Source organism: Macaca thibetana, chromosome X (assembly GCF_024542745.1).
Source record: "Macaca thibetana thibetana isolate TM-01 chromosome X, ASM2454274v1, whole genome shotgun sequence".
NCBI lineage: Eukaryota > Metazoa > Chordata > Mammalia > Primates > Cercopithecidae > Macaca > Macaca thibetana.
Window position 1 is genome coordinate 67,886,627 of NC_065598.1, and position 13,550 is coordinate 67,900,176.

The 13,550-nt window shown below is 46.3% G+C and overlaps 1 pseudogene; it reads right to left on the minus strand.

Moving 5' to 3' along the window:
* Positions 1-5,938: 5,938 nt before the first annotated feature.
* LOC126945807 (inhibitor of growth protein 1-like) lies at positions 5,939-7,110 on the minus strand (annotated as a pseudogene).
* Positions 7,111-13,550: the final 6,440 nt, after the last annotated feature.

Consider the following 13,550-nt stretch of genomic DNA (forward strand, 5'->3'; position numbering starts at 1 on the left):
CCCCCAGTGATCCCTACCTCCTGGTATTCATGCCTTTGTATAAGTCCCTCCCTCCTCTTGTGTGTGGGCCGGGCCCGATGATCTAACAAATGGAATACAGCAAAGGTGATGGAGCTATTACTTGCAAGACTAGGTTACAAAAGACCATTACTTCCATCTTGCTGGTATGCTTTTGCTTTCTTTCGCTTGCTTCAGGGTGATGAACTTCAATACCCTGATGCTGTGTTGTTGTGAGCTCCCCTGTGGAGAGGCCAACATGTCAAGGAACTGAGACCCTCGGTCCAACAGTCCACAAGGTACTTTATACCCTGCTAACAACCACAAGGTGAATGTGGAAGTAGATCTTGCTCCGGTTGAACCTTGACATGAATTCAGTCCTGGCCAACACTTTGACTGCAACCTTGTGAGAGACCCTGGACTGTAAGACTTATCTAAGCAGTGCCTGGATTCCTGATCCATGGAAATAGTGAGGTCAATGCATGGTTTTGGTTTAACTTTTGATTTTGAAATAACTGTAAATTCCACAGACAGTTGTAAATAAGTGGTATGGAGATCCCAATACTTTTCACTGAGCTTCCCCAAACGGTAACATCTTGCATAGCTATCGTACATTATCAGTCCCTGTTTTCAATTCATTTGAATATATACCTAGGCGTGGAATTACAGGGTCATATTGTAATTCTATGTTTGACTTTTTGAGGAACTGCCAAGCTGTTTTCCACAGTGACTGCATTTTATTTTCCACTCCCACCAGCAATGTATAAGGGCTCTGATTTCCTCACAATCCCACCGACAGTTGCTGCTTTCTATGTGTGCACGTGCAGGTGTATGTTTTATAATAGCCTTCCTAATGGGTGTGAAGTGGCACCTCATTGTGGTTTAGATTTGCATTTTTCTCATGACTAGTGATGTTCAGCGTCTATTCATGTGCTTATTGGTCATTTGTATATTCTCCTTGGAGAAATGTCTATTCAAACCCTTTGTTCATTTTTAGATTGGGTTGTTTGCTGTTGTTGTCGAGTTGTAGGAATTATTTATATATTCCGGATATTAATGCCTTATCAGATATATGATTTGCAAATATTTCTTCAATCCTATAGGTTGCCTTTTTACTCTGTTGATATTGTTGTTTAATGCACACAATTTTTAATTTTGATGAGGTTCAATTGACTTAGTTTTCTTTTGTTACCTGTACTTTTGAGCCATATCCAAGAACTCATTGCCAAATCCAAGGTCATCAATATTTCCCCCTACATTTTTTCTTTTATTTATTTATTTATTTTTGAGACAGAATCTTGCTCTGTTACCCAGGCTGGAGTATAGTGGTACAATCTCCGCTCACGGCACCCTCCACCTCCTGGGTTCAAGCGATTCTCGTGCCTCAGCCTCTCGAGTAGCTGGGTGGCGCGATCATGGCTCACTGCAGCTTTGACTTTTTGGGCTCAGGTGATTCTCCCACCTCAGCCTCCTGAGTGGCTGAAACTACAGGCACCCTGCTAATTTTTTGATTTTCTGTAGAGGTGAGGTCTCACTATGTTGCCTAGGCTGGCCTGGAACTCCTGAGCTCAAACGATCCCTCCTGCCTCGGCCTCCCAAAGTGCTGGGATTATAGGCATGAGCCATTGTGCTCTGCCTAAATTTTTTTTTTTTTTAATTTGTTTTAGAGACAGGGTCTTGCTCTGTCACCCAGGCTGGGGTGCAGTGGCCTGGTCATAGCTCACTGCAGCACCAACTCCTGGGCTCAAGCAATCCTCCCACCCCAGTCCCAGTAGCTGGGACTACAGGTGCACACCACCACGCCTGGCTATATTTTTTGTTTGTTTGTTTTTGTAGAGACAGGGGTCCCACTATGTTTCCCAGGCTGGTCTCTCAAGAGACCCTCCTGCCTTGGCCTTCCAAAGTGCTGGGATTACAGGCGTGAGCCACAAAGCTTGGCCGGAAATTTTTGATTACTGGTTCAGTCTCTTTACTTGTTATAAGTCTAGTCAGATTTTCTATTTTTCTTGACTCGGTTTTGGTAGTTTGTGTGTTTCTAGGAATTTGCTCATTTCATCTAGATTATTCAATAATTATAGTCTCTCATAATCCTTCTTATTTCACTAATGTTGGTAGTAATGTTTCCTCTTTCATTTCTGATTTTAGTAATTTGAGCCTTCTCTCTTTTTTTCTTAGTCAATCTAGTTAAATGTCTGTCAATTTTGCTGATCTTTGAATCTCTGTATTATTAGTCTACTTCCTATTTTGTTTATCTCCTCTCTACTCTTCATTATTTTCTTCTTGGGTTTAGTTTGCTCTTCTTGGTATAATTTTCTTCATAATTACTGTACTTGGAGTATGCTGTGATTCTTGGATCTGTGTTTATGGTATTCATCAAATTTGGAAAAATTTCGGCTTTTTTTTTTTTTTAATCCACCCCTCTTCCTTCAGGGACTCCCATCACATGTACAGAAGGCTGCTTCGGATTGCCCCCCAACTCATTGATGACCTGTTCTTTCTTTCAGTCTTTTTTCTCTGTGCTTCATTCCAGTAGTTTCTATTATTATGTCTTCAAGTTCACGAATCTTTTTTCCTGTAGTACCTAATTTGCTGTTAGTCCCATCTAATGTATGTCTTTTTTTTTTTAGACGGAGTTTCACTCTTGTCACCCAGGCTGGAGTGCAGTGGTGCGACCTTGGCTCACTGCAAGCTCTGCCTCCCAGGTTCAAACAATTCTCCTGCCTCAGCCTCCCGAGTACCTGGGATTACAGGCGCCCGCCACCATGCCCGGCTAATTTTTGTATTTTTAGTAGAGGCCAGTTTCACCTTCTTGGCCAGGCTGGTCTCAAACTCCTTACCGCAGGTGATACAATTGCCTTGGCCTCCCAGAGTGCTGGGATTACAGGCATGAGCCACCACACCTGGCCTCATCTAACACATTTTTTTTTTTTAAATTTAGATATTGCCTTTTTTATCTCTAGAAGTTTATCTTTTTAAATATCTCCTGTATCTCTACTTAACATGCTCAATTTTTCCTCCACCATCTGGAATATGGTTATAATAACCATTTATCATCCTTGTCTATTAACTTTATCACCTATGTCATCTCTGGTCAGTTCCTATTGATTTTTCTCCCCATGGTGGATTACATTTTCCTGCTTCTTTGCTTGCCTGTTAATTTTCTATTGGAGGCCAGACATTAAAAATTTTACCTTGTTGGGTGCTGGGTATTTCTGTACTACTGTAAATATGCTTAAGCTTTGTTCTGGGAAGTTAAGTTATTTGGAAACAGTTTAACCTTTTTAAATGCTTGCTTTTAAGCTCTTGTTTGCTTAGTTGATTTTTAAGCCAGGATCAAAAAGTAGCCTCTTAATCTAGGACTAGATTTGCTTCTCTACTGGGGAAGTATTCTACCCAGTGTCTTATGAAGTTTTCCCACCCACAATCAGGCCAGTGGGAACACAAACTATTCTGGTCCCTGTGTGATCTTTGAGTATTTGTCTCTCTAATCCCTTCAGGTGGTTCTTCTCTTAGCTTTAGGTGGTTTCTTTCTTTCTTTCTTTCTTTTCAGACGGAGTCTCACTCTGTCGCTCAGGCTGGAGTGCAGTGGTGTGATCTCGGCTCACTGCAACCTCCACCTCCTGGGTTCAAGAGATTCTCCTGCCTTGGCCTCCCGAGTAGCTGGGACTACAGGTGTGCACCACCACGCCCGGATAAGTTTTGTATTTTTAGTAGAGACAGGGTTTCACCATATTGGCCAGGCTGGTCTCGAACTCCTGACCTCATGATCCGCCCACCTCAGGCTCCCAAAGTACTGGTAGGTAGTTTCTTTATGGGCATGCACTGACCAATCCCCAGCTGAAGACTTGAGAGACATCCTCTGCAGATCTCCAGAGCTTTCTCTTGGTGCAGCTATCTTTTCTCCAGTTTTCTGTCCTCTGAACTTTAGCTACCTTGGCCTCCTAGTCTTCCAAGTCTGTCTTCTTAGCTCAAAAAGACTGCTAGGCTCTGCCTGTGTTCCTCCTCTCTGCACTGTAGCCTAGAAACTCTCTCCAGGCAGTATGCTAGGGCAATTATACAACTCATCTTGTGCTGGGCACGGTGGCTCATGCCTGTAATCCCAGCACTTTCGGAGGTCGAGGCAGGTGGATCACCCGAGGTCAGGAGTTCGAGACCAGCCTGGCCAACATGGTGAAACCCTGTCTCTACTAAAAATACAAAAATTAGCCAGGCATGGTGGTACACGCCTGTGATCCCAGCTACTCAGGAGGCTGAGGCAGGAGAATCGCTTGAACCTGGGAGGCGGAGGTCACAGTGAGCTGATATCGCACCACTACACTGCAGCCTGAGCAACAGAGCGAAACTCTGTCTGAAACAAACAAACAAACAAAACAAACAAAAAAACCTCATCTTGTTTGTTTCTCCCCTTTCTCTTGTCACTATCATATGCTGCCTGATGTCCAGTGTCTGGAAACCATTGTTTTATATAGTCTGTCCCTTTTGTTGCTATTGTTTTAGGCAGTAGGGTGAATTACTCAATCTTGGCCAAATGTAGAAGTCCCGCTGCCTCTTTGTGATACTGGGGTTTAAGATGTTACAGGTCGGGTTTTTCTGGTTAGTGAGAGTCTGGCCCTGAGAGACGGGGCTGCAATGGAATAGAAGAGCTCCTGGAGTGAAGGCAGAATTAGAAATGTAAGGCTAGGCTGGACGCCGTGGCTCATGCCTATAATCCCAGCACTTTGGGAGGCCGAGGCGGGTGGATTACCTGAGACTGGGAGTTCGAGACCAGCCTGACCATCATGGAGAAACCCCATCTCTACTAAAAATACAAAATTAGCCAGGCATGGTGACACATGCCTGTAATCCCAGCTACTTGGGAGGTTGAGACAGGAAAGTCACTTGAACCAAGGAGGAGGAGGTTGCGGTGAGCCGAGATCACGCCATTGCACTCCAGACTGGGCAACAAGAGTGAAACTCCGTCGCAAAAAAAAAAAAAAAAAAAAAAAAAAAAAGCAAGCCTAAATTGTTAAGTGAGTCACTCATGTGGATGCTCAACAGGCAAACTAAGTGGAAACAGAACTGGTATTACAGACAGAGGGATGAGGATGGCAAAGGGCCTGGAGGAATACATTAGCAGTAGCTTCAGAGAGTTACAAAGTATTTCTTACAGCTGGAATATAAAGTACATAAGAAGCTGCTATGGTTTGAATGCGTCCCTTCTAAAATTCAGTTGTTGCCTTCGTGATAATATCAAGAGATGGGTCTTTTAAGAGGTGATTAGGCCATGAGGGCCTCTCCCTCAAGAACAGGATTAAGGCCCTCAGAAAGGAGAAAAGAGGCTTTTTAAAAACTCTTTTCCCCTCCTCCTCCACCCCCTCCACTTTCCCCTCCTACTTGTTCCAAAAAAAAAAAAAAAAAAAAATTGCCCATAAAAGTTTCTGGATGGGAAAAAGAAAAAAAAGAGGCTTCACAGAGCATTCAGTTTGCTTGCCCTGACACCTCTGTCTTATGAGGACACAGAATTATTTTCCTTCAGAGGAGGCAGCCCTCACCAACAACCCAACATGCTGGCTCCTTGATCTTGGGCTTCCCAGCCTTCAGAACTGTGAGAATACAAATTTCTGTTCTTTAAAAATTACCCAATTTCAGGTATTCTGTTATAGCAGCACAAAACAAAGACAGAAATCATGTCAGGAAATGAAATGGACAGGTGACTGTATTTGAAGGATCCTGTCTGTTATACTAAGGAATTGGATATTTTCTTTTTCTTTTTCTTTTTTCTTTCTTTCTTTTTTTTTTTTTTTTTTGAGACGGAGTCTCGCTCTGTCTCCCAGGCTGGAGTGCAGTGGCGCGATCTTGGCTCACTGCAAGCTCCGCCTCCCGGGTTCATGCCATTCTCCTGCCTTAGCCTCCTGAGTAGCTGGGACTACAGCCGCCCGCCACCACACCCCGCGAATTTTTTTTTTTTTTTTTTTTTAAGCAAAGACGGGGTTTCACCGTGTTAGCCAGCATGATCTCGATCGCCTGACCTCGTGATCCGCCCGCCTCGGCCTCCCAAAGTGATGGAATTGCAGGCGTGAGCCACTGCGCCCGGCTTCTAACGTTCTTTAAAAATATACATTTTACACTCCCTGCACCTCAGCAAAGGTGGCAATGTAATCAACACACTGGCTTATTTTGTTCTCCTCACTATTAGACGCATGTCCCCAAACTACCTGTTATAAGCCCTGTTTTTTTTGGACTTTTCAAGGGCTTTGTCCATCGTTCTTCCCCCGGCATCCGGGACAGTACCACTTGGGCTTTGGTTTATAGTTGAGACTCACATACGAGAAACGGAACCACTCGATGGGGCATTCGTTGTCGCAGCGGATCATCTCTCATTAGAAGCGCTCGCTGGAGTCGATGGGGAGGTCTGCGGGGGACGCCTGCCGCTACACCTTGGCCATGGAGCTCTGCTTCTTCTTGGAGGTCTGGGCTTTCTTCTCCTTGGGCGTGCCCCAGGTGACGTCGTCGTGGTCGCTGTTGCTGGACGCGTTCTCGCGGTTCTCGTTGTTGCGCTGCCGCCGAGAACGCTTTGCTGTTGGGCTTTTCCGCCTGCGCGGCCGCCTCGCCCCTGGGCCTGTCCGGGAGGACCTTGCCGCTGTCGCCCGCCGCGTCACCCTGCTACTGCTGCGCCTGGGACGGCTCCACGTGGCTGTCCACCTGCCGCGTGCGGCTCTCCACCAGCTCCACCCTCTGGCTCAGGATCTGGATCTTCTGGTCGCCCGGCTCCTAGCTGCGGATCAGGGTCCGCTGGGCGCAGGATGGCACCTGCGGCTTCTGCGCGCAGTTCGTGTCGCCGCGGACCTTCTCGTAGCACTCGTCCAGGTCCTTCAGGGTCTCCTCCAGCAAAGTCTCCGCGCCTGGAGCCCCGCTAACTCACGCCTCCCCCGCTACGCGCGGCCGCATCCTCCGGTCTGCAGAGGTGCGGCATGTGACCGTCTGCGAGCCGGTGTCGCGGTACGCCAGCTCTAGACTGGCGGTCCGAGCTGCAGCCCAGGCCCCCAGCCCCCAGCCCTGGCCCCGGCCCGACCTCCGGCATTGCTCCGCGGCTGGAAGCGCAATGCCGTTCTTACTGTGCTCCGTTGCAACCATTTTTACTTTCTTTCAACTTTTTTTTTTTAAATACGGAGTCTTACTCTGTAGCCTTGGCTGGAGTGCAGTGGCGCGATCTCCGTTCACCACAACCTCCGCCTCCTGGGTTCAAGCGATTCTCCTGCCTCAGCCTCCTGAGTAGCTGGGACTACAGGCGCGCCATGCCTGGCTAATTTTTTGTATTTTTAGTAGAGACGGGGTTTCACTATGTTGGCCAGGCTGGTCTCGAACTCCTGACCTCGTGATCTGCCTGCCTCGGCCTTCCAAAGTGCTAGGATTACAGGCGTGAGCTAACTCTTACTTTGTTTTCTGCTTAAAACTCACATGATCTAATTGGCATGTCTCCAAGCAAACACTCTCTAGCCCTTAAGAAATGTGCTCTCTGTGCTAAAATCTTGTTACAATGTCTTAAGTCACGGTCCAAAAAGCCAGATTGTTTTCTCAGACACTGTCAAATAGCTCTGCATTCACCGCTGCTATTATCTTTCCTACTCTTCCAGAATCTCTGCTTTCAGTTGGAAGAAGTGGAAATGCCCCCTTATGTTCACAAGGTTTTCAGCTTTTGCCCAGGCATTGTTCTGTAGAAGCGCTTTGTGGGTTACTTGTGGAAGTGCTATTCAACCCTGTGTAAGGCAGTAGGAGCAGATAGAGGTCAGAAAGTTTGGTAAATTCTGTGACATACTCCAGATTCATAGTTTAGAAAAACAGCACCTCCACCGGGTGCAGTGGCTCATGCCTGTAATCCCAACACTTTAGGAGGCAGAGGTGGGAGGATCTCTGGAAACAAGGAGCTGGAGATCAGCCTGGGCAACACAGGGAGACCCCCACTTCCACCCCCATATCTACAAAAAATTTTAAATATTAGTTAGGCTTGGTGGTTCTCCCCTGTAGTCCCAGCTATTTGAGAGCCCAGGAATTTGAGGCCTCAGTGAGCTACAATTGTGCCACTGCACTCCAGCCTGGATGACAAAGCGAGACCCTGTCTCAAAACAAACAAATTTTAGCATTATATGCCCGCCGTTTTGCACCTTGCTTCTTCCACTTGAGGCAAGCTTGTCCAATCCGCAGATCGTGGGCCTCAGATGGCGCAGGACTGCTTTGAATGCATCTCAACACAAATTTGTAAACTTTCTTAAAATATTATGAGATTTTTGGGCTGCGTGCAGTGGCTCATGCCTGTAATCCCAGCACTTTGGGAGGCCGAGGCAGGCAGATCACCTGAGATCAGGAGATCAAGACCAGCCTGGCAAACATGGAGAAACCCCATCTCTACTAAAATACAAAAAATTAGCTGGGCGTGGTGGCACGCACCTGTAGTCCTAGCTACTAGGGAGGCTGAGGCAGAAGAATCGCTTGAACCTGGGAGGCAGAGGTTGCAGTGAGCCGAAATTGTGCCACTGCACTCCAGCCTGGGCAACAGAATGAGACTCCATCTCTAAATAAATAAATAGATTTTTTGGCAATTTAAAAAAATATAGCTAGCTTATCAGTTACTGTTAGTGTTAGTGTATTTTATGTGTGGCCCAAGACAATTCTTCTTCCAATGTGGCCCAGGGAAGCCAAAAGATTGGACACCCCCGAAAGGGTATATCCTGGAAGTATATCTTTCCAACTGAGTCTATATAGAGCTGCTCATGGTTTTTGTGACTGCATAGTATTGTGTCCAGAGTTGATTCCTTCTGTTGGGTTCTTGGTCTCACTGACTTCAAGAATGAAGCTGTGGACCTTCATAGTGAGTGTTACAGCTCTTAAAGGTGGCACGGACCCAAACAGTGAGCAGCAGCAAGATTTATTGTGAAGTGTGAAAGAACAAAGCTTCCACTGCATGGAAGGGGACCCAAGTGGGTTACTGATGCTGGTTGGGGTGGCCAGCTTTTATTCCCCTATTTGTCCCTGCCCACGTCCTGCTGATTGGTCTATTTTACAGAGCACTGATTGGCCCATTTTACTGAGTGTTGATTGGTCCATTTTACAGAGTGCTGATTGGTGCATTTACAATCCTTTAGCTAGACATGGAGCACTGATTGGTGCGTTTACAATCCTCTAGCTAGACAGAAAAGTTCTCCAAGTCCCCACTCGACCCAGGAAGTCTGGCTTCACCTCTCAATCCCCACTCCAAACAGGACAGGCCAACTGCTGTTGGGAATTGGGCAATGACCACTCTAGCTACTTCCTGCTGGATAGGGGTGAAGAAGCAGCCCTGCAGTTGTAGTATCCTCCAAAGGGGAACTCTTTAGGCCAGTCAAAGGGCCAGTAGGTTGGTCCAGGGGTCCTCAGTAGAAATTATTAGTTGAGCTCATTTGGAATTCCATTTGTAAGACCATCTGTAGCTTGATGGCCTCGATCCTAGAGGAAACAAATTTGACAAGGAGGTTAAAAATACAGGGCCGGAAGGAGAGTAATAGCAAGATGGCTGTCACGGGACCTAGAAAGGGGAGAAGCCATCTTGCCCAACTCCAGAGGTTGGTATAAGAGTTTGAGAGGCGTTGTTTGATTTCAGAAGCCTTTTCCTGTAAACGCCAGGCAGCATCTCGTACTATCCCTGACTGGTTGGTGTAAAAACAATACTCTTCCGCTAAGAAGGTTCAGAGTCCTCCTTTCTCAGCAGTGAGGAGGTCTAGGCCTCGGTGGTTTTGGAGAGTTGCTGCTGCCAAAGAGTCTATTTGGGATTGTAGAGTAAGGATAGATTCTGTTATTTCTTGTAAACTGTCTGAGAAATCCTTTGAGAGTGTGTGGTAGTAGGATAATGAAATAGATAAACCTGCTATTCTGGTTCCTGTAGCAGTGGCCATTTCTAACCCTATAAGTAGGGGTATTAGTTGTATGGCCCAGTGCTGACGGACTTGAGCTTTGAGGGGCACTGATAGGGTCTGATTTCCATAAGATTAGAAGTTAAGATAATACATGTTACACTGTTAACTTTTAGCAAACTTCACTTTTGTTGGAAACCTTGTAAGTTTGGGATTTTAATTTTTCTTTGCTATTAATAAAATCTCATTCAGTTCATATTCACTCAGAATTGGTATAGAAGGCTCCTTCCTGATTCTGTAAGTACTTTAAGGTTTGGCTGAGTGCAAACAGCTCACAAGTTTGAGCAGACCAATTATTGGGTAAGTTTCCTAATTCTGCTTCTACAAGAGTTTCCTTATCACTTACTGAATAGCCATTGTGTCTTTTTCCCTTAATCCCCCAGAAGGAACCATCTATTGTCCTGTCCTGAAGGGAATTCCTCCTATATCTGGTTGGATCTTTGTGTAGTAATTAATTAAGATTCCCTGTTAGGAAACCTGCTGGGTTAAGGATTTTTGACAGGAAGGCTATGGGTCGTCAGTGGCCTCAGTGCTTTCGGGCTACACTCTTGTTTACACTGACCACTGACAACAAGGTGGTATTGGAGTGTTACAGGGTCATGGAGAAGACCTTCAATTCTCATGTATAGGTTTTAAATTTACCCTGGCTTTTAAAGGAATAGGGCACACTGTTTTTTCTTTTCTACTTCTTTCTCTTTCTCTTTGACTTTCTGTTTTGCTCTTTGACTCCTTCGTTGTCTCTGTCTCTTCCCCTCTTGCTCTTTGACTGCCTCTTTGTCTGTCTCTTCCTCTGCCTGTCTCTCTCTTTGACTCCTCCTTTGTCTGTCTCTTCCTCTCTCTCTTTCCTTCTCTCTTTGACTTTCTGTCTCTCTCTCTTCCTCTCTCTCTGACTTACTGTCTCTCTGTCTCTTCCTCTCTCTCTTTCTCGTTCTCTTTCTCTCTGACTTCTGTCTCTTTCTTTCTCTCTTTCTCTTCGACTTTCTGTCTCTCTTTCTTTCTCTGTCTCTCTCTTTCTGTCTCTCCCTCCTGCCCCCTTTGACTTTCGCTTCGGCAGTGTAAGACTCCCACCTCCTTGGGTGTTTGCACTGCGTGCAATAACTCCATGATTTCATTGTGGTATTTAATGGGGGTTCTCCCACAGGTTAGGAATTCCCTTTCTTTCCATATTGCAGCATGGGCATGTAGGATTAGATAAGCATACTTGCTATCAGTATACACATTTATTCTTTTTCCCTTTCCCAGTTCTAAGTCTTGGGTAAGTGCCACTAGTTCTGCTAACTGGGTGCTGGTCCCTGGGGGAAGAGGCTTACTTTCAAGTACTGTTACATCACTAACTATGGCATAACCTGCCTTTCATATGGCATTCTCCACAAATGAACTTCCGTTGGTATATAGGTTAAGGTCAGGATTAGCTAAGGGACTGCTAAGAGATCCTCTCGGTGGCGTAAGTCTGGACTATAATTTGTTAACAGTCATGCTCAATTTGTTCTCTATCTTCTGAGAGAAAAATGGCAGGGTTGAGGGCCACACGTGTGCTTATTTGAAGCACCGGTCCCTAAAGAAGTAGCACCGGGTATCTGAGCAGGTGGTTGTCTGATAGCCATAAACTTCCTTTGGCACCTAGTATGCCATTTACATCATGAGTAATCCAGATAGTGAGATACTTTCCTTGTATTATTTTGATAGCCTCTGACACTAAGACGGCCACCGCCGCTACGACCCATAAACAGTGAGGCTGGCCTTTTGCTGCTGCATCAATTTCCTTACTTAGGTATGCCACTGGTTGTGGGGTTGTCCCATGAGTCTGAGTAAGGACTCCAAGAGCTATTCCTGCTCTCTCTGTGATGTATAAAGAGAAGTTTTGTCCTGTGGGAAGGCTTAAGGATGGAGCTTGTACTAGGGCCTGCTTTAAGGTTTTGAAGGCCGTTTCTGCCTCTGGTTCCCATTCTACTAGATGAGTATTTGCCTTCTGGGTCTCCTTGATTAGAGTATAGAGTGGTCTGGCCATCTCGCTGTATCCAGGGATCCATAGTCGACAAAAGCCAGTGATTCCAAGGAACCCACAACTGTTTATTTTTTATTTATTTATTTTTTTTTTTTTTGAGACGGAGTCTCGCTCTGCCACCCAGGCTGGAGTGCAGTGGCCGGATCTCAGCTCACTGCAAGCTCCGCCTCCCGGGTTTACGCCATTCTCCTGCCTCAGCCTCCCGAGTAGCTGGGACTACAGGCGCCCGCCACCTCGCCCAGCTAAGTTTTTTGTATTTTTTAGTAGAGACGGGGTTTCACTGTGTTAGCCAGGATGGTCTCGATCTCCTGACCTCGTGATCCGCCCGTCTCGGCCTCCCAAAGTGCTGGGATTACAGGCTTGAGCCACCGCGCCCGGCCCCACAACTGTTTTAATGTCTTAGAGCGAGGATAAGCCAGTATAGGCTGTATTCATTCCTTGCTGAGGGCCCTGGTTCCTCTGGCTAAGATTAGGCCTAGATATTTGACTTGTAGGCAGAGCTGGGCCTTTGATTTATACACCTTGTACCCTTGATTAGCTAGAAAGTTCAAGAGATCCAGAGTAGCCTGCTGGCATGACGCTTCCAAACTGGTAGCCAAAAGTGAATCATCCACATACTGAAGGACCAGAGTGCCTGGACTTGAGAAGTGGCCTGGATCTTGCCCCAGAGCCTGACCAAACAGATGAGGGCTATCCCTAAATGCTTGGGGCAAGACCGTCCATGTAAGTTGGGATGTGTGGTCTTGTGGGATCCTCAAAGGCAAAGAGAAACTGGGAGTCAGAGTGCAGGGGAATACAGAAGAAGGCATCCTTGAGGTCCAGAACTGTGAACCATTCTGCTTCCTCTGGTATTTGAGAGAGCAGGGTATAGGAGTTGGGTACAACTGGATATAGAGGAATTACTGCCTCAATGATGAGTCTAAGATCTTGTGCTAGTCTCCACTGACCGTTTGGTTTTTGTACTCCTAGAATTGGGGTGTTGCAGGGACTGCTGCATTTTCTTACTAAGTCTTGAGCTTTTAAATGTCTAACAATATCCTGTAATCCTTTGTGAGCTTCAGGCCTTAAGAGATATTGCCTTTGATAAGGAAAAGTGGTGGGGTCTTTTAGCCTGATTTGGACTGGGGGGGCATTTTTTGCCCTTCCGAATTGTCCTTCTGATACCCAGACTTCAGGATTGATTCCCTCCTCAAGCAGGGGACAACAAATGGATAACTTGTTCCCCATATTCACGTAGATGATAGCTCCAGCTTTGGCTAATATGTCCCTCCCTAATAAGGGTGTGGGACTTTCAGGCATAATGAGAAAGGCGTGTGACAAAAGCAAAGTCTCCCAATTACAACTGAGGAGGTGGGAGAAATACCTGGTTAAAGGCTGTCCCAGGATTCCTCGGATGGTAACGGACCTCAAGGACAGCTCTCTGGGACAGGAGATTAACACTGAGAAAGCCGCACCAGTGTCCAGGAGGAAGTCAATTTCCTGGCCCTCAATGGTTAAACATACCCGGGGTTCAGTGAGGGTGATGACATGAGCTGGCGCTTGCCCTGGGCACCCTCAGTCCTTTTGTTGGATCATCTGGTTGGGGGCTTCTGACCCAGAGAAACTTTGCACCTTCCAGTGATTGG